The sequence below is a fragment of the Entelurus aequoreus genome, linkage group LG16 (genome assembly GCF_033978785.1).
Source record: "Entelurus aequoreus isolate RoL-2023_Sb linkage group LG16, RoL_Eaeq_v1.1, whole genome shotgun sequence".
NCBI lineage: Eukaryota > Metazoa > Chordata > Actinopteri > Syngnathiformes > Syngnathidae > Entelurus > Entelurus aequoreus.
The window spans coordinates 190,308-217,790 of NC_084746.1; the positions used below are offsets into that span (position 1 = coordinate 190,308).

The 27,483-nt window shown below is 39.6% G+C and overlaps 1 protein-coding gene across 4 annotated transcripts in view; it reads left to right on the top strand.

The window, feature by feature from the left end:
• The window catches only part of LOC133631474 (liprin-beta-2-like), a 126,809-nt gene that overhangs the window by 12,779 nt on the left and 86,547 nt on the right, over window positions 1-27,483 (top strand). For 2 of the 4 annotated variants that reach the window (XM_062023692.1, XM_062023691.1), the window contains exon 1: window positions 11,180-11,312. The exons of 1 other annotated variant lie outside the window; for it this stretch is intronic. The gene's annotated coding sequence lies outside the window, so the exon portion shown is untranslated. Of the gene's footprint in view, window positions 1-11,179; window positions 11,313-27,483 lie in introns of those variants that run through there. One more of the 4 variants, XM_062023690.1, reaches the window with a different exon arrangement.

Genomic DNA, 27,483 nt, shown 5'->3' on the forward strand with positions numbered 1-27,483 from the left:
TATGCTTCTGACAGTTTCTACTGCACTTCTACCATTCAGCCAGTTATTGCTGCAACTCTACTATGCTTCTGACAGTTTCTACTGCACTTCTACCATTCAGCCAGTTATTGCTGCAACTCTACTATGCTTCTGACAGTTTCTACTGCACTTCTACCATTCAGCCAGTTATTGCTGCAACTCTACTATGCTTCTGACAGTTTCTACTGCACTTCTACCATTCAGCCAGTTATTGCTGCAACTCTACTATGCTTCTGACAGTTTCTACTGCACTTCTACCATTCAGCCAGTTATTGCTGCAACTCTACTATGCTTCTGACAGTTTCTACTGCACTTCTACCATTCAGCCAGTTATTGCTGCAACTCTACTATGCTTCTGACAGTTTCTACTGCACTTCTACTATTCAGCCAGTTATTGCTGCAACTCTACTATGCTTCTGACAGTTTCTACTGCACTTCTACCATTCAGCCAGTTATTGCTGCAACTCTACTATGCTTCTGACAGTTTCTACTGCACTTCTACCATTCAGCCAGTTATTGCTGCAACTCTACTATGCTTCTGACAGTTTCTACTGCACTTCTACCGTTCAGCCAGTTATTGCTGCAACTCTACTATGCTTCTGACAGTTTCTACTGCACTTCTACCATTCAGCCAGTTATTGCTGCAACTCTACTATGCTTCTGACAGTTTCTACTGCACTTCTACCATTCAGCCAGTTATTGCTGCAACTCTACTATGCTTCTGACAGTTTCTACTGCACTTCTACCATTCAGCCAGTTATTGCTGCAACTCTACTATGCTTCTGACAGTTTCTACTGCACTTCTACCATTCAGCCAGTTATTGCTGCAACTCTACTATGCTTCTGACAGTTTCTACTGCACTTCTACTATTCAGCCAGTTATTGCTGCAACTCTACTATGCTTCTGACAGTTTCTACTGCACTTCTACCATTCAGCCAGTTATTGCTGCAACTCTACTATGCTTCTGACAGTTTCTACTGCACTTCTACCATTCAGCCAGTTATTGCTGCAACTCTACTATGCTTCTGACAGTTTCTACTGCACTTCTACCGTTCAGCCAGTTATTGCTGCAACTCTACTATGCTTCTGACAGTTTCTACTGCACTTCTACCATTCAGCCAGTTATTGCTGCAACTCTACTATGCTTCTGACAGTTTCTACTGCACTTCTACCATTCAGCCAGTTATTGCTGCAACTCTACTATGCTTCTGACAGTTTCTACTGCACTTCTACCATTCAGCCAGTTATTGCTGCAACTCTACTATGCTTCTGACAGTTTCTACTGCACTTCTACCATTCAGCCAGTTATTGCTGCAACTCTACTATGCTTCTGACAGTTTCTACTGCACTTCTACCATTCAGCCAGTTATTGCTGCAACTCTACTATGCTTCTGACAGTTTCTACTGCACTTCTACCATTCAGCCAGTTATTGCTGCAACTCTACTATGCTTCTGACAGTTTCTACTGCACTTCTACTATTCAGCCAGTTATTGCTGCAACTCTACTATGCTTCTGACAGTTTCTACTGCACTTCTACCATTCAGCCAGTTATTGCTGCAACTCTACTATGCTTCTGACAGTTTCTACTGCACTTCTACCATTCAGCCAGTTATTGCTGCAACTCTACTATGCTTCTGACAGTTTCTACTGCACTTCTACCGTTCAGCCAGTTATTGCTGCAACTCTACTATGCTTCTGACAGTTTCTACTGCACTTCTACCATTCAGCCAGTTATTGCTGCAACTCTACTATGCTTCTGACAGTTTCTACTGCACTTCTACCATTCAGCCAGTTATTGCTGCAACTCTACTATGCTTCTGACAGTTTCTACTGCACTTCTACCATTCAGCCAGTTATTGCTGCAACTCTACTATGCTTCTGACAGTTTCTACTGCACTTCTACCATTCAGCCAGTTATTGCTGCAACTCTACTATGCTTCTGACAGTTTCTACTGCACTTCTACCATTCAGCCAGTTATTGCTGCAACTCTACTATGCTTCTGACAGTTTCTACTGCACTTCTACCATTCAGCCAGTTATTGCTGCAACTCTACTATGCTTCTGACAGTTTCTACTGCACTTCTACTATTCAGCCAGTTATTGCTGCAACTCTACTATGCTTCTGACAGTTTCTACTGCACTTCTACCATTCAGCCAGTTATTGCTGCAACTCTACTATGCTTCTGACAGTTTCTACTGCACTTCTACCATTCAGCCAGTTATTGCTGCAACTCTACTATGCTTCTGACAGTTTCTACTGCACTTCTACCGTTCAGCCAGTTATTGCTGCAACTCTACTATGCTTCTGACAGTTTCTACTGCACTTCTACCATTCAGCCAGTTATTGCTGCAACTCTACTATGCTAAGCTTACTATGTCAACATGTTTCTCACTGTGCACTGTCCATAACATGTGCTTGTCTACGTTTCTGTTCAGTATCTTCTTGGCATGCAAAGATAGCAAAATCTCACGGTATGATGTTATCACAGTATTAAGGCCACAGTAGGATTTTGTTATTGGGTTATATGTCCAAAAAAAACCCTTCAAAATGCCATAGTGTATGAAAGGAATTGTCAGGAATGTTTAGGACAGGCCTATTCAACTAAATTGTTTGGAGGGCCACATTTCCAGAAAGCTAAGGACCGGGGGGCCAAACTTCTCCCTTCGGTATTGGGAAATATTTGAGAAGCACTGCAGTAGACAGTAAACGTTTGACTTTGGTCTATTTATTTTGTCAGAGTTACAAGCCCGTGCTGCTCTTTTTAAGGACCCACTGTAAAATAAGGGTGAGTTAAAAGCTAGCCCGGAAAAACTAGTGAACATCGTGGATGATGGCAGTCACCCTCTGCATAGCCAGAGGAGCATGTTCAGTGCTAGACTGTTCAGCACTAGACTGTCCAGTGCTAGACTGTTCAGTACTATACTGTTCAGTGCTAGACTGTTCAGCACTAGACTGTCCAGTGCTAGACTGTTCAGTACTATACTGTTCAGTGCTAGACTGTTCAGTACTAGACTGTTCAGTACTAGACTGTTCAGCACTAGACTGTTCAGTGCTAGACTGTTCAGTGTTAGACTGTTCAGTACTATACTGTTCAGTACTAGACTGTTCAGCACTAGACTGTTCAGTGCTAGACTGTTCAGTACTATACTGTTCAGTACTAGACTGTTCAGCCCTAGACTGTTCAGCACTAGACTGTTCAGTACTAGACTGTTCAGCACTAGACTGTTCAGTGCTAGACTGTTCAGTACTATACTGTTCAGTACTAGACTGTTCAGTACTAGACTGTTCAGTGCTAGACTGTTCAGTACTATACTGTTCAGTACTATACTGTTCAGCACTAGACTGTTCAGTACTAGACTGTTCAGTGCTAGACTGTTCAGTACTGGACTGCTTCATCCCAAGTGCAGGACTAATAGACTCCAAAACTCCTGTCACACTGTGCAACTCCTCTCTGGCGTGACATCGGGGCCACATTATGGAACTGCCCATGGAAGTGACATCGGGGCCACATTATGGAACTGCCCATGTAAGTGACATCGGGGCCACATTATGGAACTGCCCATGGAAGTGACATCGGGGCCACATTATGGAACTGCCCATGTAAGTGACATCGGGGCCACATTATGGAACTGCCCATGGAAGTGACATCGGGGCCACATTATGGAACTGCCCATGTAAGTGACATCGGGGCCACATTATGGAACTGCCCATGTAAGTGACATCGGGGCCACATTATGGAACTGCCCATGGAAGTGACATCGGGGCCACATTATGGAACTGCCCATGGAAGTGACATCGGGGCCACATTATGGAACTGCCCATGGAAGTGACATCGGGGCCACATTATGGAACTGCCCATGTAAGTGACATCGGGGCCACATTATGGAACTGCCCATGGAAGTGACATCGGGGCCACATTATGGAACTGCCCATGGAAGTGACATCGGGGCCACATTATGGAACTGCCCATGGAAGTGACATCGGGGCCACATTATGGAACTGCCCATGGAAGTGACATCGGGGCCACATTATGGAACTGCCCATGGAAGTGACATCGGGGCCACATTATGGAACTGCCCATGGAAGTGACATCGGGGCCACATTATGGAACTGCCCATGTAAGTGACATCGGGGCCACATTATGGAACTGCCCATGGAAGTGACATCGGGGCCACATTATGGAACTGCCCATGGAAGTGACGTCGGGGCCACATTATGGAACTGCCCATGGAAGTGACATCGGGGCCACATTATGGAACTGCCCATGGAAGTGACATCGGGGCCACATTATGGAACTGCCCATGGAAGTGACATCGGGGCCACATTATGGAACTGCCCATGGAAGTGACATCGGGGCCACATTATGGAACTGCCCATGGAAGTGACATCGGGGCCACATTATGGAACTGCCCATGGAAGTGACATCGGGGCCACATTATGGAACTGCCCATGGAAGTGACATCGGGGCCACATTATGGAACTGCCCATGGAAGTGACGTCGGGGCCACATTATGGAACTGCCCATGGAAGTGACATCGGGGCCACATTATGGAACTGCCCATGGAAGTGACATCGGGGCCACATTATGGAACTGCCCATGGAAGTGACATCGGGGCCACATTATGGAACTGCCCATGGAAGTGACATCGGGGCCACATTATGGAACTGCCCATGGAAGTGACATCGGGGCCACATTATGGAACTGCCCATGGAAGTGACATCGGGGCCACATTATGGAACTGCCCATGGAAGTGACATCGGGGCCACATTATGGAACTGCCCATGGAAGTGACATCGGGGCCACATTATGGAACTGCCCATGGAAGTGACATCGGGGCCACATTATGGAACTGCCCATGGAAGTGACATCGGGGCCACATTATGGAACTGCCCATGGAAGTGACATCGGGGCCACATTATGGAACTGCCCATGTAAGTGACATCGGGGCCACATTATGGAACTGCCCATGGAAGTGACATCGGGGCCACATTATGGAACTGCCCATGGAAGTGACATCGGGGCCACATTATGGAACTGCCCATGTAAGTGACATCGGGGCCACATTATGGAACTGCCCATGGAAGTGACATCGGGGCCACATTATGGAACTGCCCATGTAAGTGACATCGGGGCCACATTGGGCCCTGTGCCAGTGTATACCGGAGTCTTATAAAAAACACATTTGACTTGTAGTCTAATCAGTCAGCTGGGAAAAATATCTGATTTTGTCCATTTTGGCCTGCAGTGTAAACATAGTCTTTGTGAGAATATCAAATATGTAATCATATAGATAATATATGTAATCATATAGATAATATATGTAATCGTATAGATAATATATGTAATCATATAGATAATATATATAATCATATATATAATATATGTAATCATATAGATAATATATGTAATCGTATAGATAATATATGTAATTATATAGATAATATATGTAATCATATAGATAATATATGTAATCATATATATAATATATGTAATCATATAGATAATATATGTAATCATATAGATAATATATGTAATCATATATATAATATATGTAATCATATAGATAATATATATAATCATATATATAATATATGTAATCATATAGATAATATATGTAATCATATAGATAATATATATAATCATATATATAATATATGTAATCATATAGATAATATATGTAATCATATAGATAATATATGTAATCATATATATAATATATGTAATCATATAGATAATATATGTAATCATATAGATAATATATATAATCATATATATAATATATGTAATCATATAGATAATATATATAATCATATATATAATATATGTAATCATATAGATAATATATGTAATCATATATATAATATATGTAATCATATAGATGATATATATAATCATATATATAATATATGTAATCATATAGATAATATATATAATCATATATATAATATATGTAATCATATAGATAATATATATAATCATATATATAATATATGTAATCATATAGATAATATATGTAATCATATAGATAATATATATAATCATATATATAATATATCCAGTTGATCTTCAGGACATAACAGAGAATGTCCTCATCTTCTTCCTATTGGAGCTGCTGGCTCTTTGATGATGATTGCTTTAGAACTCACTGTCACATGTTGGCTTGGCTCTGCACGCACACACACACACACATGCACACACACACACATACGCACACACACACATGCACACACACACACACACACACACACACACACTTGTACACGCGCACACACGCACTTAGACAGGGTTGTGTCAGTAGGCCCTAAGGCTAAGGTTTGTCCTCTTGCTGGTGACAGTAATGCAAACAGGCTGATGGGAATAAGAAGGGGTGGCTTCTACATCTACAATATACAATATAATGTAAACAAACAGGCTGATGGGAATAAGAAGGGGTGGCTTCTACATCTACAATATACAATATCATGTAAACAAACAGGCTGATGGGAATAAGAAGGGGTGGCTTCTACATCTACAATATACAATATAATGTAAACAAACAGGCTGATGGGAATAAGAAGGGGTGGCTTCTACATCTACAATATACAATATCATGTAAACAAACAGGCTGATGGGAATAAGAAGGGGTGGCTTCTACATCTACAATATACAATATAATGTAAACAAACAGGCTGATGGGAATAAGAAGGGGTGGCTTCTACATCTACAATATACAATATCATGTAAACAAACAGGCTGATGGGAATAAGAAGGGGTGGCTTCTACATCTACAATATACAATATAATGTAAACAAACAGGCTGATGGGAATAAGAAGGGGTGGCTTCTACATCTGCAAGTGCGGATGTTTTCTCTGCTAATGTTTAAACGGTCGTGGAGGTTCTGGTCAAACTGGAATTTCCAAAATGTTTCCAGGTTGTAAATCAGTGACATCTCTGTAGATGTTTGACAAGTGGCCAAACAAAACACAAAGTGAAGATTCATCTCTTTTGGGGGCATTCCAGCTTAACCTGGTGGTGTCAGTATTTCCCACAGAGCCATAATCTTTTTGTGACTGAGGGGGCGTGGCCATGTCATCTTATAGTTTGCATAATTGCCTATGAAGCATGTTTTCTTTTTCAAAAAGCTAAAACAATTGTATTTAAATGTGCATTTAACACACTTCCTTGTGGTCAAAAAATTAAAAGTCTTATATAAGTCTTATAATGAAGGCAACACATGATGTAAGTGTCTATATTAGCCTACTATCAAAATGACTTTAACAGTCTTATATAAGTGTTATAATGAAGACAACACATGATGTAAGTGTCTATATTAGCCTACTATCAAAATGACTTTAAAAGTCTTATATAAGTCTTATAATGAAGACAACACATGATGTAAGTGTCTATATTAGCCTACTATCAAAATGACTTTAACAGTCTTATATAAGTGTTATAATGAAGACAACACATGATGTAAGTGTCTATATTAGCCTACTATCAAAATGACTTTAAAAGTCTTATATAAGTCTTATAATGAAGACAACACATGATGTAAGTGTCTATATTAGCCTACTATCAAAATGACTTTAAAAGTCTTATATAAGTGTTATAATGAAGACAACACATGATGTAAGTGTCTATATTAGCCTACTATCAAAATTACTTTAAAAGTCTTATATAAGTGTTATAATGAAGGCAACACATGATGTAAGTGTCTATATTAGCTATATTAGCCTACTTTTAAAGGCTGACACAAATCTTCGTTGACAGAAATGTTGAAATGTAATATTTTTTCTACACATTTTTGCAACATTGGAACTCATTAGTAAAATGGAGGATTCACACAGGATGAGATAACTTCTGGAAATGACTGACTCAGCATGACAAAAGGTATAGATGTGTGTGTGCAAGTTAAAGGTATAGATGTGTGTGTGTGCAAGTTAAAGGTATAGATGTGTGTGTGCAAGTTAAAGGTATAGATGTGTGCGTGCAAGTTAAAGGTATAGATGTGTGTGTGTGCAAGTTAAAGGTATAGATGTGTGTGTGCAAGTTAAAGGTATAGATGTGTGTGTGTGCAAGTTGAAGGTATAGATGTGTGTGTGCAAGTTAAAGGTATAGATGTGTGCGTGCAAGTTAAAGGTATAGATGTGTGTGTGTGCAAGTTAAAGGTATAGATGTCTGTGTGCAAGTTAAAGGTATAGATGTGTGTGTGCAAGTTAAAGGTATAGATGTGTGTGTGCAAGTTAAAGGTATAGATGTGTGTGTGCAAGTTAAAGGTATAGATGTGTGTGTGCAAGTTAAAGGTATAGATGTGTGTGTGCAAGTTAAAGGTATAGATGTGTGTGCAAGTTAAAGGTATAGATGTGTGTGTGCAAGTTAAAGGTATAGATGTGTGTGTGCAAGTTAAAGGTATAGATGTGTGTGTGCAAGTTAAAGGTATAGATGTGTGTGTGCAAGTTAAAGGTATAGATGTGTGTGTGCAAGTTAAAGGTATAGATGTGTGTGTGCAAGTTAAAGGTATAGATGTGTGTGTGCAAGTTAAAGGTATAGATGTGTGTGTGCAAGTTAAAGGTATAGATGTGTGTGTGCAAGTTAAAGGTATAGATGTGTGTGTGCAAGTTAAAGGTATAGATGTGTGTGTGCAAGTTAAAGGTATAGATGTGTGTGCAAGTTAAAGGTATAGATGTGTGTGTGCAAGTTAAAGGTATAGATGTGTGTGTGCAAGTTAAAGGTATAGATGTGTGTGTGTGTGCAAGTTAAAGGTATAGATGTGTGTGTGTGTGCAAGTTAAAGGTATAGATGTGTGTGTGCAAGTTAAAGGTATAGATGTGTGTGTGCAAGTTAAAGGTATAGATGTGTGTGTGCAAGTTAAAGGTATAGATGTGTGTGTGCAAGTTAAAGGTATAGATGTGTGTGTGCAAGTTAAAGGTATAGATGTGTGTGTGCAAGTTAAAGGTATAGATGTGTGTGTGCAAGTTAAAGGTATAGATGTGTGTGTGCAAGTTAAAGGTATAGATGTGTGTGTGCAAGTTAAAGGTATAGATGTGTGTGTGCAAGTTAAAGGTATAGATGTGTGTGTGCAAGTTAAAGGTAACGGCAGGCTGTCTTCTTCTAGTAGATTTATTACAATCTTTGCAAGCTGGGTAACGTTTGCTGTGGTCTGGAACAACATGGCACACAAACAACTATGAGAAATACAGCTAATATTACATACAGATAATGTGTCATGCAAATATAAATGAAATACACAGAGGACATAAGTCAAGGAAATGAAATGAGTGGCGAAGTTGATAGAGTGGCTGTGCCAGCAATCGGAGGGTTGCTGGTTACTGGGGTTCAATTCCCACCTTCTACCTTCCTAGTTACGTCTGTTGTGTCCTTGGGCAAGACACTTCACCCTTTGCCTCTGATGGCTGCTGGTTAGCGCCTTGCATGGCAGCTCCCGCCATCAGTGTGTGAATGTGTGTGTGAATGTGTGTGTGAATGTGTGTGTGAATGTGTGTGTGAATGGGTAAATGTGGAAATACTGTCAAAGGGCTTTGAGTACCTTGAAGGTAGAAAAGCGCTATACAAGTATAAGCCATTTATCATTTATTTATAAGTATAGCTACAAACGAGGCATAATGATGCAATATGTACATACAGCTAGCCTAAATAGCATTTTAGCATCGATTAGCTTGCAGTCATGCAGTGACCAAATATGCCTGATCAGCACTCCAGCAAATCAATAACATCAACAAAGCTCACCTTTGTGCATTCACACACAGCATAAAACATTTGGTGGACAAAATGAGACAAAGAAGGAGTGTCATAAAACACGTCTTTCTGTGGCAGCATCGGAGAAAGTTGTACATGTAAACAAACTACGGTGAGTTCAAGGATGGCTGAAATGAGTAGGACAAAACAATGCTTGCCAAATGGTCTCCTCAGTGAAGCATGTTGAATATAAAGAGTGTCATTTATAACAATTAGCATGTTGAATATAAAGAGTGGCATTTATAACAATTAGCATGTTGAATATAAAGAGTGGCATTTATAACAATTAGCATGTTGAATATAAAGAGTGTCATTTATAACAATTAGCATGTTGAATATAAAGAGTGGCATTTATAACAATTATCATGTTGAATATAAAGAGTGGCATTTATAACAATTAGCATGTTGAATATAAAGTGTGGCATTTATAACAATTAGCATGTTGAATATAAAGAGTGTCATTTATAACAATTAGCATGTTGAATATAAAGAGTGGCATTTATAACAATTAGCATGTTGAATATAAAGAGTGGCATTTATAACAATTAGCATGTTGAATATAAAGAGTGGCATTTATAACAATTAGCATGTTGAATATAAAGAGTGGCATTTATAACAATTAGCATGTTGAATATAAAGTGGCATTTATAACAATTAGCATGTTGAATATAAAGAGTGGCATTTATAACAATTAGCATGTTGAATATAAAGAGTGGCATTTATAACAATTAGCATGTTGAATATAAAGAGTGGCATTTATAACAATTAGCATGTTGAATATAAAGTGGCATTTATAACAATTAGCATGTTGAATATAAAGAGTGGCATTTATAACAATTAGCATGTTGAATATAAAGAGTGGCATTTATAACAATTAGCATGTTGAATATAAAGAGTGGCATTTATAACAATTAGCATGTTGAATATAAAGAGTGGCATTTAAAACAATTAGGAAGCTTTGTGTCATGTTTGTTCTCCTGCAGAAAATATATTAAAACACTTTTTTTTCTTCTTCATCTTGTTCCATTTCCCACATCTCTGAAAGCGGTCCAGGGAGCCACTAGGGCGGTGCTAAAGAGCCGCATGAGCCACGGGTTGCTGACCCCATCTACAGTATCGGATCAGAACTCAAAATCAAATCTGAGGCCAAAAAAATGTGATTGAGATCAGAAGGACAAAATGTTAATCAGGACAATATTTTGTTCACATTTGACATTGTATTGTTTTGCTGTTTTTTATTGGACAATGGTAATGGTAGTAGTCAATGTTAGTGGTAAACGGTAGTGGTTAGTGTTTAAAGATGTTGGACTTAGATACAGAACATGTTTGATTGTCAGGTGAGTGTAACTTTAAGAAAGCTGTCATCGTGTTAAACAAACTAACTGGTTTTTCCGGAATGAACTTCTTGGTTTGGAACGGTTGTGTGTGTGTTTCTTCACAACTCAACACACTGACAGGATATTCTTCAACTCTCCTTACAAGGGACTATTGTGCAAATGCAAAATAGAGATTTGTCTTTGACTTACAAGAGAGTTGGGCTCCATCTCGTAAAAGGTATGACACACTTTCAATGAAAAGGAATGGTATTATTTTCATTTCAGATGTTGAAGTCGAAAGCAGGTCTGCAGAGACAAAATGCTGCTGTCATTCAAGGAAAGACTTAATGAGGACAATCTGGAAGAAAATGTACATTATTTGGTGGAATCACTAATAATAATGTATAACCAGTGATGGGCAAGCTACTTGAAAAATGTAGTAAGCTAAGCTACTAGCTAGCCGTGATTAAACGTAGCTAAGACAGGAAAAACTATCCCCAAAGAGAATTAGCTTTCAAACATTAGAAGTAGTTTGCTAAATCAACACTACATATATTTCAATATATATCTCAACTTCATGTACAACTTTCCTCCAAACAAATAGGCAAAGAAAAAATGCAAAGTTTGATTGTTTATTATAATCAACACAGACGAAAGATGCACTTTGTCTGGCTTTTTAACATTTTAACATTTCTTTTAACTTCCAAACTTGCAGTACCAAAATGAGTGAAAAAACACTGTAAACAAAACACTGTACATAAAAGACAAAGAAACAATACAAATACTATGAAGTAAACACCAAAATATATACTTTCTATTAGAATGGAGACTTTTGAGCACAGGATATATTCAACACAAAGCACATGACAATAACATGGCCAAAGAAAAAGTGCAAAGAACATATTTGTCCCACAAAGCAAACATCAACACATTCCATCTTTAGAATGACATTTAACATATTTTGATGCTAGGACTGTTCTACTAGTGTTTACTAAGCAGCATATTTTGATGCTAGGACTGTTCTACTAGTGTTTACTAAGCAGCATATTTTGATGGCAGGACTGTTCTACTAGTGTTTACTAAGCAGCATATTTTGATGGCAGGACTGTTCTACTAGTGTTTACTAAGCAGCATATTTTGATGGCAGGACTGTTCTACTAGTGTTTACTAAGCAGCATATTTTGATGCTAGGACTGTTCTACTAGTGTTTACTAAGCAGCATATTTTGATGGCAGGACAGTTCTACTAGTGTTTACTAAGCAGCATATTTTGATGCCAGGACTGTTCTACTAGTGTTTACTAAGCAGCATATTTTGATGGCAGGACTGTTCTACTAGTGTTTACTAAGCAGCATATTTTGATGGCAGGACTGTTCTACTAGTGTTTACTAAGCAGCATATTTTGATGCCAGGACTGTTCTACTAGTGTTTACTAAGCAGCATATTTTGATGGCAGGACTGTTCTACTAGTGTTTACTAAGCAGCATATTTTGATGGCAGGACTGTTCTACTAGTGTTTACTAAGCAGCATATTTTGATGGCAGGACTGTTCTACTAGTGTTTACTAAGCAGCATATTTTGATGGCAGGACTGTTCTACTAGTGTTTACTAAGCAGCATATTTTGATGGCAGGACTGTTCTACTAGTGTTTACTAAGCAGCATATTTTGATGCTAGGACTGTTCTACTAGTGTTTACTAAGCAGCATATTTTGATGCCAGGACTGTTCTACTAGTGTTTACTAAGCAGCATATTGTGATGGCAGGACTGTTCTACTAGTGTTTACTAAGCAGCATATTTTGATGGCAGGACTGTTCTACTAGTGTTTACTAAGCAGCATATTTTGATGGCAGGACTGTTCTACTAGTGTTTACTAAGCAGCATATTTTGATGGCAGGACTGTTCTACTAGTGTTTACTAAGCAGCATATTTTGATGGCAGGACTGTTCTACTAGTGTTTACTAAGCAGCATATTTTGATGCTAGGACTGTTCTACTAGTGTTTACTAAGCAGCATATTTTGATGGCAGGACTGTTCTACTAGTGTTTACCAAGCAGCATATTTTGATGGCAGGACTGTTCTACTAGTGTTTACTAAGCAGCATATTTTGATGGCAGGACTGTTCTACTAGTGTTTACTAAGCAGCATATTTTGATGGCAGGACTGTTCTACTAGTGTTTACTAAGCAGCATATTTTGATGGCAGGACTGTTCTACTAGTGTTTACTAAGCAGCATATTTTGATGCTAGGACTGTTCTACTAGTGTTTACTAAGCAGCATATTTTGATGCCAGGACTGTTCTACTAGTGTTTACTAAGCAGCATATTTTGATGCCAGGACTGTTCTACTAGTGTTTACTAAGCAGCATATTTTGATGGCAGGACTGTTCTACTAGTGTTTACTAAGCAGCATATTTTGATGCTAGGACTGTTCTACTAGTGTTTACTGAGCAGCATATTTTGATGGCAGGACTGTTCTACTAGTGTTTACTAAGCAGCATATTTTGATGGCAGGACTGTTCTACTAGTGTTTACTAAGCAGCATATTTTGATGGCAGGACTGTTCTACTAGTGTTTACTAAGCAGCATATTTTGATGGCAGGACTGTTCTACTAGTGTTTACTAAGCAGCATATTTTGATGGCAGGACTGTTCTACTAGTGTTTACTAAGCAGCATATTTTGATGCTAGGACTGTTCTACTAGTGTTTACTAAGCAGCATATTTTGATGCCAGGACTGTTCTACTAGTGTTTACTAAGCAGCATATTTTGATGCCAGGACTGTTCTACTAGTGTTTACTAAGCAGCATATTTTGATGGCAGGACTGTTCTACTAGTGTTTACTAAGCAGCATATTTTGATGCTAGGACTGTTCTACTAGTGTTTACTGAGCAGCATATTTTGATGGCAGGACTGTTCTACTAGTGTTTACCAAGCAGCATATTTTGATGGCAGGACTGTTCTACTAGTGTTTACTAAGCAGCATATTTTGATGGCAGGACTGTTCTACTAGTGTTTACTAAGCAGCATATTTTGATGCTATGACTGTTCTAATAGTGTTTACTAAGCAGCATATTTTGATGCTAGGACTGTTCTACTAGTGTTTACGAAGCAGCATATTTTGATGGCAGGACTGTTCTACTAGTGTTTACTAAGCAGCATATTTTGATGCCAGGACTGTTCTACTAGTGTTTACTAAGCAGCATATTTTGATGGCAGGACTGTTCTACTAGTGTTTACTAAGCAGCATATTTTGATGGCAGGACTGTTCTACTAGTGTTTACTAAGCAGCATATTTTGATGGCAGGACTGTTCTACTAGTGTTTACTAAGCAGCATATTTTGATGCCAGGACTGTTCTACTAGTGTTTACTAAGCAGCATATTTTGATGGCAGGACTGTTCTACTAGTGTTTACTAAGCAGCATATTTTGATGGCAGGACTGTTCTACTAGTGTTTACTAAGCAGCATATTTTGATGCCAGGACTGTTCTACTAGTGTTTACTAAGCAGCATATTTTGATGCCAGGACTGTTCTACTAGTGTTTACTAAGCAGCATATTTTGATGGCAGGACTGTTCTACTAGTGTTTACTAAGCAGCATATTTTGATGCTAGGACTGTTCTACTAGTGTTTACTGAGCAGCATATTTTGATGGCAGGACTGTTCTACTAGTGTTTACTAAGCAGCATATTTTGATGGCAGGACTGTTCTACTAGTGTTTACTAAGCAGCATATTTTGATGGCAGGACTGTTCTACTAGTGTTTACTAAGCAGCGTATTTTGATGCTAGGACTGTTCTACTAGTGTTTACTAAGCAGCATATTTTGATGCTAGGACTGTTCTACTAGTGTTTACGAAGCAGCATATTTTGATGGCAGGACTGTTCTACTAGTGTTTACTAAGCAGCATATTTTGATGCCAGGACTGTTCTACTAGTGTTTACTAAGCAGCATATTTTGATGGCAGGACTGTTCTACTAGTGTTTACTAAGCAGCATATTTTGATGGCAGGACTGTTCTACTAGTGTTTACTAAGCAGCATATTTTGATGGCAGGACTGTTCTACTAGTGTTTACTAAGCAGCATATTTTGATGCCAGGACTGTTCTACTAGTGTTTACTAAGCAGCATATTTTGATGGCAGGACTGTTCTACTAGTGTTTACTAAGCAGCATATTTTGATGGCAGGACTGTTCTACTAGTGTTTACTAAGCAGCATATTTTGATGGCAGGACTGTTCTACTAGTGTTTACTAAGCAGCATATTTTGATGGCAGGACTGTTCTACTAGTGTTTACTAAGCAGAATATTTTGATGGCAGGACTGTTCTACTAGTGTTTACTAAGCAGCATATTTTGATGGCAGGACTGTTCTACTAGTGTTTACTAAGCAGCATATTTTGATGGCAGGACTGTTCTACTAGTGTTTACTAAGCAGCATATTTTGATGGCAGGACTGTTCTACTAGTGTTTACTAAGCAGCATATTTTGATGGCAGGACTGTTCTACTAGTGTTTACTAAGCAGCATATTTTGATGGCAGGACTGTTCTACTAGTGTTTACTAAGCAGCATATTTTGATGCTAGGACTGTTCTACTAGTGTTTACTAAGCAGCATATTTTGATGCCAGGACTGTTCTACTAGTGTTTACTAAGCAGTATATTTTGATGGCAGGACTGTTCTACTAGTGTTTACTAAGCAGCATATTTTGATGGCAGGACTGTTCTACTAGTGTTTACTAAGCAGAATATTTTGATGCTAGGACTGTTCTACTAGTGTTTACTAAGCAGCATATTTTGATGGCAGGACTGTTCTACTAGTGTTTACTAAGCAGCATATTTTGATGCTAGGACTGTTCTACTAGTGTTTACTAAGCAGCATATTTTGATGCTAGGACTGTTCTACTACTGTTTACTAAGCAGCATATTTTGATGGCAGGACTGTTCTACTAGTGTTTACTAAGCAGCATATTTTGATGGCAGGACTGTTCTACTAGTGTTTACTAAGCAGCATATTTTGATGCTAGGACTGTTCTACTAGTGTTTACTAAGCAGCATATTTTGATGCCAGGACTGTTCTACTAGTGTTTACTAAGCAGTATATTTTGATGCTAGGACTGTTCTACTAGTGTTTACTAAGCAGCATATTTTGATGGCAGGAATGTTCTACTAGTGTTTACTAAGCAGCATATTTTGATGCTAGGACTGTTCTACTAGTGTTTACTAAGCAGCATATTTTGATGCTAGGACTGTTCTACTAGTGTTTACTAAGCAGCATATTTTGATGCTAGGACTGTTCTACTAGTGTTTACTAAGCAGCATATTTTGATGGCAGGACTGTTCTACTAGTGTTTACTAAGCAGCATATTTTGATGGCAGGACTGTTCTACTAGTGTTTACTAAGCAGCATATTTTGATGGCAGGACTGTTCTACTAGTGTTTACTAAGCAGCATATTTTGATGGCAGGACTGTTCTACTAGTGTTTCGTAAGCAGCATATTTTGATGGCAGGACTGTTCTACTAGTGTTTACTAAGCAGCATATTTTGATGGCAGGACTGTTCTACTAGTGTTTACTAAGCAGCATATTTTGATGGCAGGACTGTTCTACTAGTGTTTCGTAAGCAGCATGGCTTGACAAATGAGCAGAAAAGAGGTCAAAATAGCATGTTTAAGGAACTTACACCACTCGTGTCTGCGACTGCTCGCCAACACGCTCTTCAGAGCTAACGTGCTAGCAAATGTTCCATCAAACTGCAAAAGGCCAGAAGGCTCGCCCTCTCATTTCTTAATCATCTCTGTCCAATCATCTCATTTCTTAATCATCTCTGTCCAATCATCTCATTTCTTAATCATCTCTGTCCAATCATCTCATTTCTTAATCATCTATGTCCAATCATCTCATTTCTTAATCATCTACGTCCAATCATCTCATTTCTTAATCATCTACGTCCAATCATCTCATTTCTTAATCATCTCTGTCCAATCATCTCATTTCTTAATCATCTCTGTCCAATCATCTCATTTCTTAATCATCTCTGTCCAATCATCTCATTTCTTAATCATCTATGTCCAATCATCTCATTTCTTAATCATCTCTGTCCAATCATCTCATTTCTTAATCATCTCTGTCCAATCATCTCATTTCTTAATCATCTACGTCCAATCATCTCATTTCTTAATCATCTCTGTCCAATCATCTCATTTCTTAATCATCTCTGTCCAATCATCTCATTTCTTAATCATCTACGTCCAATCATCTCATTTCTTAATCATCTACGTCCAATCATCTCATTTCTTAATCATCTACGTCCAATCATCTAATTTCTTAATCATCTACGTCCAATCATCTCATTTCTTAATCATCTACGTCCAATCATCTCATTTCTTAATCATCTCTGTCCAATCATCTCATTTCTTAATCATCTACGTCCAATCATCTCATTTCTTAATCATCTACGTCCAATCATCTCATTTCTTAATCATCTACGTCCAATCATCTCATTTCTTAATCATCTACGTCCAATCATCTCATTTCTTAATCATCTACGTCCAATCATCTCATTTCTTAATCATCTCTGTCCAATCATCTAATTTCTTAATCATCTCTGTCCAATCATCTCATTTCTTAATCATCTCTGTCCAATCATCTCATTTCTTAATCATCTCTGTCCAATCATCTCATTTCTTAATCATCTCTGTCCAATCATCTCATTTCTTAATCATCTCTGTCCAATCATTGTGTTGACAAAAGGTTGACATAGATTGCACAAAATAGCTGAAACTGTCAGAAATGCATGTAGAGTGGCAGCCATGTTTACTTCTGCATCACGTGTGACGTATGATGGCTAATGTTGTCCTCAGCCAATCGTGACTCATCATACGTAAACCAGCCAATCATCATGGGTGTCCTCATTGGAAACCAAACCAATCATCTTGGATTTTCTCCATATCCATGGATGCTCTCCTTCATCCAGGTCAGGGTGTCAAACATTCGGGTACAGAACAGCTTTAAGACCCAAGCTGTTTGTTTACATGCTTTTTTATTTCTCTTTGCTATTTGGGCTTATTGGACCCTAATTACAATAAAAACTAAAAGTCGTCTTTTGATACGATGTACTTATTAGTCCATAAGTACACAAACGTGTACTTCATGTGTAGTGACATGCAAATTTGTATTTTTACACTTTTTTTTCCAATTTCCATTGTATGTTATACTCTTCTGACACCACCAGATGGCAGTATACGTGTCCACATAAGCAGCCATAAGACCCCAAATAAGAGCTAAAAGGTGCTGTCCACACATGTGGCCACTAAGCCTTTATGAGCTGCAATTTTTGAATGAAAGAAAGCGCTGTTCTAAATGTGTCCACCAGATGTGGCAATAGCAATTCAAGTGTAACCCACGTCACACGTGATCATGTTGAAAGATGACTTGTCAGCTGATGTGAAGGTTGTCCACTCAGCACAGCTGCCATGTTGGGGCTGCCAGGCACGATTCCTTCTTTCATTGCAACTGGGCTGAAAAGAAGCATCCTACAACTGATGGAAACACCTTCAGCTATCTGATCATGTTTTACTACAACTGATGGAAACACCTTCAGCTATCTGATCATGTCTTCCTACAACTGATGGAAACACCTTCAGCTATCTGATCATGTTTTACTACAACTGATGGAAACACCTTCAGCTATCTGATCATGTTTTACTACAACTGATGGAAACACCTTCAGCTATCTGATCATGTTTTACTACAACTGATGGAAACACCTTCAGCTATCTGATCATGTTTTCCTACAACTGATGGAAACACCTTCAGCTATCTGATCATGTTTTACTACAACTGATGGAAACACCTTCAGCTATCTGATCATGTTTTCCTACAACTGATGGAAACACCTTCAGCTATCTGATCATGTCTTCCTACAACTGATGGAAACACCTTCAGCTATCTGATCATGTTTTAATACAACTGATGGAAACACCTTCAGCTATCTGATCATGTTTTCCTACAACTAATGGAAACACCTTCAGCTATCTGATCATGTTTTCCTACAACTGATGGAAACACCTTCAGCTATCTGATCATGTTTTCCTACAACTGATGGAAACACCTTCAGCTATCTGATCATGTTTTCCTACAACTGATGGAAACACCTTCAGCTATCTGATCATGTTTTAATACAACTGATGGAAACACCTTCAGCTATCTGATCATGTTTGGCTTTTGAAAAGTCAGACTAATTCTAACAAATTACAATGCTAAAATTAAAATGTTGTTCCTGGCCCTCATAAGGATTGTGAAGGATTGGCAACATAAGTGCAGCTCCCCTATAAGAGTGATGTGTTGTAGGCAAGGCAAGGCAAGGCAACTTTATTTGTATAGCGCTTTTCATACACAAGGCAGACTCAAAGTGCTTCACAGACAACAAAGTGAAATGAAAGAAAATAAAAGCAAAATTAAAATGCAGACAATAAAAATAAAAACAGTGCAGACGTTAAAAGTTAAAAGATTAAAAGATTTAGCTGAAAGCTAAGGTGAACATAAAAGTCTTCAGTCTAGTTTTAAAAGTAGTGAGAGTTGGGGAGAGTCTGACATCTTCAGGAAGTTTATTCCAGCTATGTGTTGCATAGTGACTGAATGATGATCTCCCTTGATTTGAGTTTACTCTTGGAACCGCTAACAGATTGCTCTCAGAAGATCTTAGTGATCTAGAGGGCGTATATAGTGGGAGCATATCAGTGATATACTTGGGCCCTAGACCATGTAGTCATTTATATGTGAGCAGGAGGATTTTGAAATCAATTCTCTGATGTACAGGGAGCCAATGTAAGGATTTAAGAATTGCTGTAATGTGCTCACATTTTTTGGTCTTTGTTAGAACTCTAGCAGCAGCGTTCTGAACAAGCTGTAGCTGCCTGACAGTTTTTTTGGGAAGACCTGCAAGGAGACCATTACAATAGTCTAGCCTACTGGTAATAAAGGCATGTACAAGTTTTTCTAAGTCTTGAGCTGACATGAGCCCTCTAAGTCTTTTTACATTTTTGAGGTGATAGTAGGCCGATTTTGTTACTGATTTGATGTGACTGTCGAAATGTAAATCAGAATCTAAAATAACCCCAAGATTTCTGGCTTTATTTGAGGTTTTCAGGGACAGTGATTGAAGGTGTTGGATGACTTTAAACCTTTCTTTTTTAGCACCAAAAACAATTATCTCAGTTTTATCTTCATTTAGTTGTAGGAAATTTTGGCACATCCAGTGTTTGACTTGCTCAATGCACTGGCACAGAAGATCTATGGGGCGATAGTCATTTGGTGATAGCGCTACATAGATTTGGGTGTCATCGGCATAGCAATGATGGTCAATGTTATTATTTTGCATGATTTGTCCTAGTGGGAGCATATAGATGTTAAATAAAGTCGGCCCCAAGATTGAACCTTGGGGGACTCCACACGTTACGTTGGTTGGTTCTGATACAAAGTCACCAATGGAAACAAAATAGTTCCTATCTTGTAGATATGACTTGAACCAGCTTAAAACTGTGCCTGAGATCCCCACCCAGTTTTCCAACCTGTCCAAAAGTATTGAGTGGTCGACAGTGTCAAATGCAGCACTGAGGTCCAAAAGCATTAATACTGAAGTTTTGCCAGAGTCTGTGTTTAGACGGATGTCATTTATAACTTTAAGAAGGGCCGTCTCTGTGCTATGAAGAGGTCGAAATCCTGACTGGAAGTTGTTGTGGCAGCCAGTAGAAGCCAAGAAGTGATTTAGTTGTTGGAGGACAACTTTCTCAATTATTTTACTTATGAATGGTAGATTTGAAATTGGTCTGTAGTTGTTGATAACAGAGGCATCTAGGCTCTGCTTTTTTAGAAGAGGTTTAATGACTGCAGTTTTGAAAGCCTTCGGGAAATTGCCCGATTTAATAGAATTATTAACTATTTGCAAGATGTCTGTTGATAGGCAGTCAAAAACATTCTTAAAGAAGTTGGTAGGTAAAACATCAAGGCAGCAGGTGGATGACTTTAGAGCTGTCACCGTTTCCACTAGAGTTTTAGAGTCTATGGCATTAAAGCTTGCCATCATTGCTGTGTTACTTTTGCCTAAATGGGGTGGTGATCCAACTTTTTTACTTGAGATATTGATGGTGCGTCTGATGCCTTCAATTTTATCAGTATAAAAGAATGCAAAGTCATTGCATTTCTGCGTGGAATGGAGTTCGGCTGGTATTTGTGTTGGGGGTTTAGTCAGTCTGTCAACGATTGTGAATAGGGTTTTGGCCTTATTTGTGTTGCTGTTTATGATATTGGAGAAGAATGTTTCTCTAGCACTTTTTAAGACTAAATTGTAGGCCTGGAGGCTCTCTTTATAGATGTCATGGTGAATATGAAGTTTTGTATTCCGCCAGATTCGTTCAGCCTTCCTGCACTCTCTTCTCTGGGCTGTTACAGCAGCAGATTTTCTCCAGGGTGCCTTTTGCTTGCCAGAAATCGTTTTAACTGTAACAGGTGCAATGATATCTATGATATTCACAATTTTGGAATTAAAGTTGCTTACAAGATCATCAGCATGACTTGGGTTTAGAGGTGGTAGTGAGGAGATGGCGTTTTTAAAGAGGACATTAGCATGTTCATTTATGTACCGCTTTTTGACATTCTTTGATTCTGTTTGTGTGTCCGGAATTACAGAAATATTAAAGAAAACACAGAAATGATCAGACAATGAAGGATCAATCACAAGAACATCAGAAACATTGAGACCTTTTGTGATAATCAGGTCCAGGGTGTGTCCCTTATAATGTGTAGCCTCTTTCACATGTTGAGACAGTTCAAATGTGTCTAAAATAGTAAAAAGTTCTTTTGCGCCCTTGTCATTTAAATCGTCAATATGAAAATTAAAATCACCAGTTATAACCAGGCAGTCAAAGTCAGTGGAGATGCTAGACAATAGTTCAGTAAAATCATCAAAAAAATTTGCAGAATATTTAGGTGGCCTGTAGATAATTAACAAGAGAATTTTGGGAGAGCATTTCAACACAGCACACAGGTATTCAAATGATGTAAACTCACCGAGTGACATCTGTTTCCCCTGAAACATGTTTTTAAATATAGCAGCAACCCCTCCACCTCTTTTCCCCGATCTACATATATCAATGAAGTTATAGTTGGGGGGTGCTGTCTCGATCAGAATGCTTGCACTGTTATTTTGTTCCAGCCATGTTTCAGTTAAAAACATAAAGTCAAGTTTAGAAGTGCTAATAAAATCATTGACTAAAAATGATTTGCTATTCAGAGACCTGACATTGAGCAGACCCAGTAGTTGTGTTGAAGGCGGTGTATCAGCAGAAGAGGATTGTAGTTGTGTTGAAGGCGGTGTATCAGCAGAAGAGGATTGTAGTTGTGTTGAAGGCGGTGTATCAGCAGAAGAGGATTGTAGTTGTGTTGAAGGCGGTGTATCAGCAGAAGAGGATTGCAGTTGTGTTGAAGGCGGTGTATCAGCAGAAGAGGATTGTAGTTGTGTTGAAGGCGGTGTATCAGCAGAAGAGGATTGCAGTTGTGTTGAAGGCGGTGTATCAGCAGAAGAGGATTGCAGTTGTGTTGAAGGCGGTGTATCAGCAGAAGAGGATTGTAGTTGTGTTGAAGGCGGTGTATCAGCAGAAGAGGATTGCAGTTGTGTTGAAGGCGGTGTATCAGCAGAAGAGGATTGTAGTTGTGTTGAAGGCGGTGTATCAGCAGAAGAGGACTGCAGTTGTGTTGAAGGCGGTGTATCAGCAGAAGAGGACTGCAGTTGTGTTGAAGGCGGTGTATCAGCAGAAGAGGATTGCAGTTGTGTTGAAGGCGGTGTATCAGCAGAAGAGGATTGTAGTTGTGTTGAAGGCGGTGTATCAGCAGAAGAGGACTGCAGTTGTGTTGAAGGCGGTGTATCAGCAGAAGAGGATTGTAGTTGTGTTGAAGGCGGTGTATCAGCAGAAGAGGATTGTAGTTGTGTTGAAGGCGGTGTATCAGCAGAAGAGGACTGCAGTTGTGTTGAAGGCGGTGTACCAGCAGAAGAGGATTGCAGTTGTGTTGAAGGCGGTGTATCAGCAGAAGAGGATTGTAGTTGTGTTGAAGGCGGTGTATCAGCAGAAGAGGACTGCAGTTGTGTTGAAGGCGGTGTATCAGCAGAAGAGGACTGCAGTTGTGTTGAAGGCGGTGTATCGGCAGAAGAGGATTGCAGTTGTGTTGAAGGCGGTGTATCAGCAGAAGAGGATTGTAGTTGTGTTGAAGGCGGTGTATCAGCAGAAGAGGATTGTAGTTGTGTTGAAGGCGGTGTATCAGCAGAAGAGGATTGCAGTTGTGTTGAAGGCGGTGTATCAGCAGAAGAGGATTGTAGTTGTGTTGAAGGCTGTGTATCAGCAGAAGAGGACTGCAGTTGTGTTGAAGGCGGTGTATCATCAGAAGAGGATTGTAGTTGTGTTGAAGGCGGTGTATCAGCAGAAGAGGACTGCAGTTGTGTTGAAGGCGGTGTATCAGCAGAAGAGGATTGCAGTTGTGTTGAAGGCGGTGTATCAGCAGAAGAGGACTGCAGTTGTGTTGAAGGCGGTGTATCAGCAGAAGAGGATTGTAGTTGTGTTGAAGGCGGTGTATCAGCAGAAGAGGATTGTAGTTGTGTTGAAGGCTGTGTATCAGCAGAAGAGGACTGCAGTTGTGTTGAAGGCGGTGTATCATCAGAAGAGGATTGTAGTTGTGTTGAAGGCGGTGTATCAGCAGAAGAGGACTGCAGTTGTGTTGAAGGCGGTGTATCAGCAGAAGAGGATTGTAGTTGTGTTGAAGGCGGTGTATCAGCAGAAGAGGATTGTAGTTGTGTTGAAGGCGGTGTATCAGCAGAAGAGGATTGTAGTTGTGTTGAAGGCGGTGTATCAGCAGAAGAGGACTGCAGTTGTGTTGAAGGCGGTGTATCAGCAGAAGAGGATTGCAGTTGTGTTGAAGGCGGTGTATCAGCAGAAGAGGATTGTAGTTGTGTTGAAGGCTGTGTATCAGCAGAAGAGGACTGCAGTTGTGTTGAAGGCGGTGTATCATCAGAAGAGGATTGTAGTTGTGTTGAAGGCGGTGTATCAGCAGAAGAGGACTGCAGTTGTGTTGAAGGCGGTGTATCAGCAGAAGAGGATTGTAGTTGTGTTGAAGGCGGTGTATCAGCAGAAGAGGATTGTAGTTGTGTTGAAGGCTGTGTATCAGCAGAAGAGGACTGCAGTTGTGTTGAAGGCGGTGTATCATCAGAAGAGGATTGTAGTTGTGTTGAAGGGGGTGTATCAGCAGAAGAGGACTGCAGTTGTGTTGAAGGCGGTGTATCAGCAGAAGAGGATTGCAGTTGTGTTGAAGGCGGTGTATCAGCAGAAGAGGACTGCAGTTGTGTTGAAGGCGGTGTATCAGCAGAAGAGGATTGTAGTTGTGTTGAAGGCGGTGTATCAGCAGAAGAGGATTGTAGTTGTGTTGAAGGCGGTGTATCAGCAGAAGAGGACTGCAGTTGTGTTGAAGGCGGTGTATCAGCAGAAGAGGACTGCAGTTGTGTTGAAGGCGGTGTATCAGCAGAAGAGGATTGTAGTTGTGTTGAAGGCGGTGTATCAGCAGAAGAGGATTGCAGTTGTGTTGAAGGCGGTGTATCAGCAGAAGAGGACTGCAGTTGTGTTGAAGGCGGTGTATCAGCAGAAGAGGATTGCAGTTGTGTTGAAGGCGGTGTATCAGCAGAAGAGGATTGCAGTTGTGTTGAAGGCGGTGTATCAGCAGAAAAAGCACACACAAGCAGCATTGTTGATTGTCATGACACAAGCGCCCACGTGTGTACGCACGCACACACACACACACACACAGACACACACACACACACACACACACACACACACACACACACACACACACACACACACACACACACACACACATCATTGTTCTTGTCTTCAAGTCTTCTTTGGTCACAATGCTGTTCATCAAGTCTTTAGAAAAGTGTCCTATAGATTATTATTATTATTATTATTATTATTATTATAGATCATTATTATTATTATTATAGATCATTATTATTATTATTATTATTATTATAGATCATTACTCCTACACACAAAACTGCAGTATTACACGCACTGTCTCTTTATTTCACTCATTTCACTCTTTTGTCCTAACTTTACAGCAACCATCATGTGTTAGTGTGTCTGCAACCTTCATGTGTTAGTGACTAACACATGATGGTTGCAGACACACTAACACATGAAGGTTGCAGACACACTAACACATGATGGTTGCAGACACACTAACACATGAAGGTTGCAGACACACTAACACATGATGGTTGCAGACACACTAACACATGATGGTTGCAGACACACTAACACATGATGGTTGCAGACACACTAACACATGATGGTTGCAGACACACTAACACATGATGGTTGCAGACACACTAACACATGATGGTTGCAGACACACTAACACATGAAGGTTGCAGACACACTAACACATGATGGTTGCAGACACACTAACACATGATGGTTGCAGACACACTAACACATGATGGTTGCAGACACACTAACACATGATGGTTGCAGACACACTAACACATGATGGTTGCAGACACACTAACACATGAAGGTTGCAGACACACTAACACATGATGGTTGCAGACACTAACACATGATGGTTGCAGACACACTAACACATGATGGTTGCAGACACACTAACACATGATGGTTGCAGACACACTAACACATGATGGTTGCAGACACACTAACACATGATGGTTGCAGACACACTAACACATGATGGTTGCAGACACACTAACACATGATGGTTGCAGACACACTAACACATGATGGTTGCAGACACACTAACACATGATGGTTGCAGACACACTAACACATGATGGTTGCAGACACACTAACACATGATGGTTGCAGACACACTAACACATGATGGTTGCAGACACACTAACACATGATGGTTGCAGACACACTAACACATGATGGTTGCAGACACACTAACACATGAAGATTGCAGACACACTAACACATGATGGTTGCAGACACACTAACACATGATGGTTGCAGACACACTAACACATGATGGTTGCAGACACACTAACACATGAAGGTTGCAGACACACTAACACATGATGGTTGCAGACACACTAACACATGATGGTTGCAGACACACTAACACATGATGGTTGCAGACACACTAACACATGATGGTTGCAGACACACTAACACATGAAGGTTGCAGACACACTAACACATGATGGTTGCAGACACACTAACACATGATGGTTGTAGACACACTAACACATGATGGTTGCAGACACACTAACACATGAAGGTTGCAGACAAAGTGCAACCGGAAAAGGCTGGGCTAAATAGTAGTGTGATTAGTGGTGGGGAAACAGGTGCGCACCAATCAGAGACAGGTGTAAACAATAAGCACCAATCAGAGACAGGTGTAAACAACAAGCACCAAACAGAGACAGGTGTAAACAACAAGCACCAATCAGAGACAGGTGTAAACAACAAGCACCAAACAGAGACAGGTGTAAACAACAAGCACCAATCAGAGACAGGTGTAAACAACAAGCACCAATCAGAGACAGGTGTAAACAACAAGCACCAATCAGAGACAGGTGTAAACAATAAGCACCAATCAGAGACAGGTGTAAACAACAAGCACCAATCAGAGACAGGTGTAAACAACAAGCACCAATCAGAGACAGGTGTAAACAACAAGCACCAATCAGAGACAGGTGTAAACAATAAGCACCAATCAGAGACAGGTGTAAACAACAAGCACCCATGGAAACAGAAAACAAAGAAAACAGGAACTTAGGGAGTCCAAAACCAAACAGAACATGATCAGTTATGTGGTTGCAGTGCAGCTTTTTATAAACACTAACAGGAGTACAACGTAATGGAAAAACAAAAACATTGTTATAAATAATAAACTGTATATTAATGATTGCACTATGTATAGATACAAATAAAAGAGAAAACACCACTTTAACATGTGTATTGCACAAATAAAAAATGACAGTAATCACATGAGTGTGTTGGAAATGTAGAGTCTTATGGCTGTGGGTAGAAAAGACCGTTCCTTCTTGCACTGTGGATGTAACAGTCTCATGCTGGTAGCATTCCTTCTTGCACTGTAGATGTAACAGTCTCATGCTGGTAGCATTAGTTCTTACACTGTGGATGTAACAGTCTCATGCTGGTAGCATTCCTTCTTGCACTGTGGATGTAACAGTCTCATGCTGGTAGCATTAGTTCTTGCACTGTGGATGTAACAGTCTCATGCTGGTAGCATTCCTTCTTGCACTGTGGATGTAACAGTCTCATGCTGGTAGCGTCAGTTCTTGCACTGTGTATGTAACAGTCTCATGCTGGTAGCGTTAGTTCTT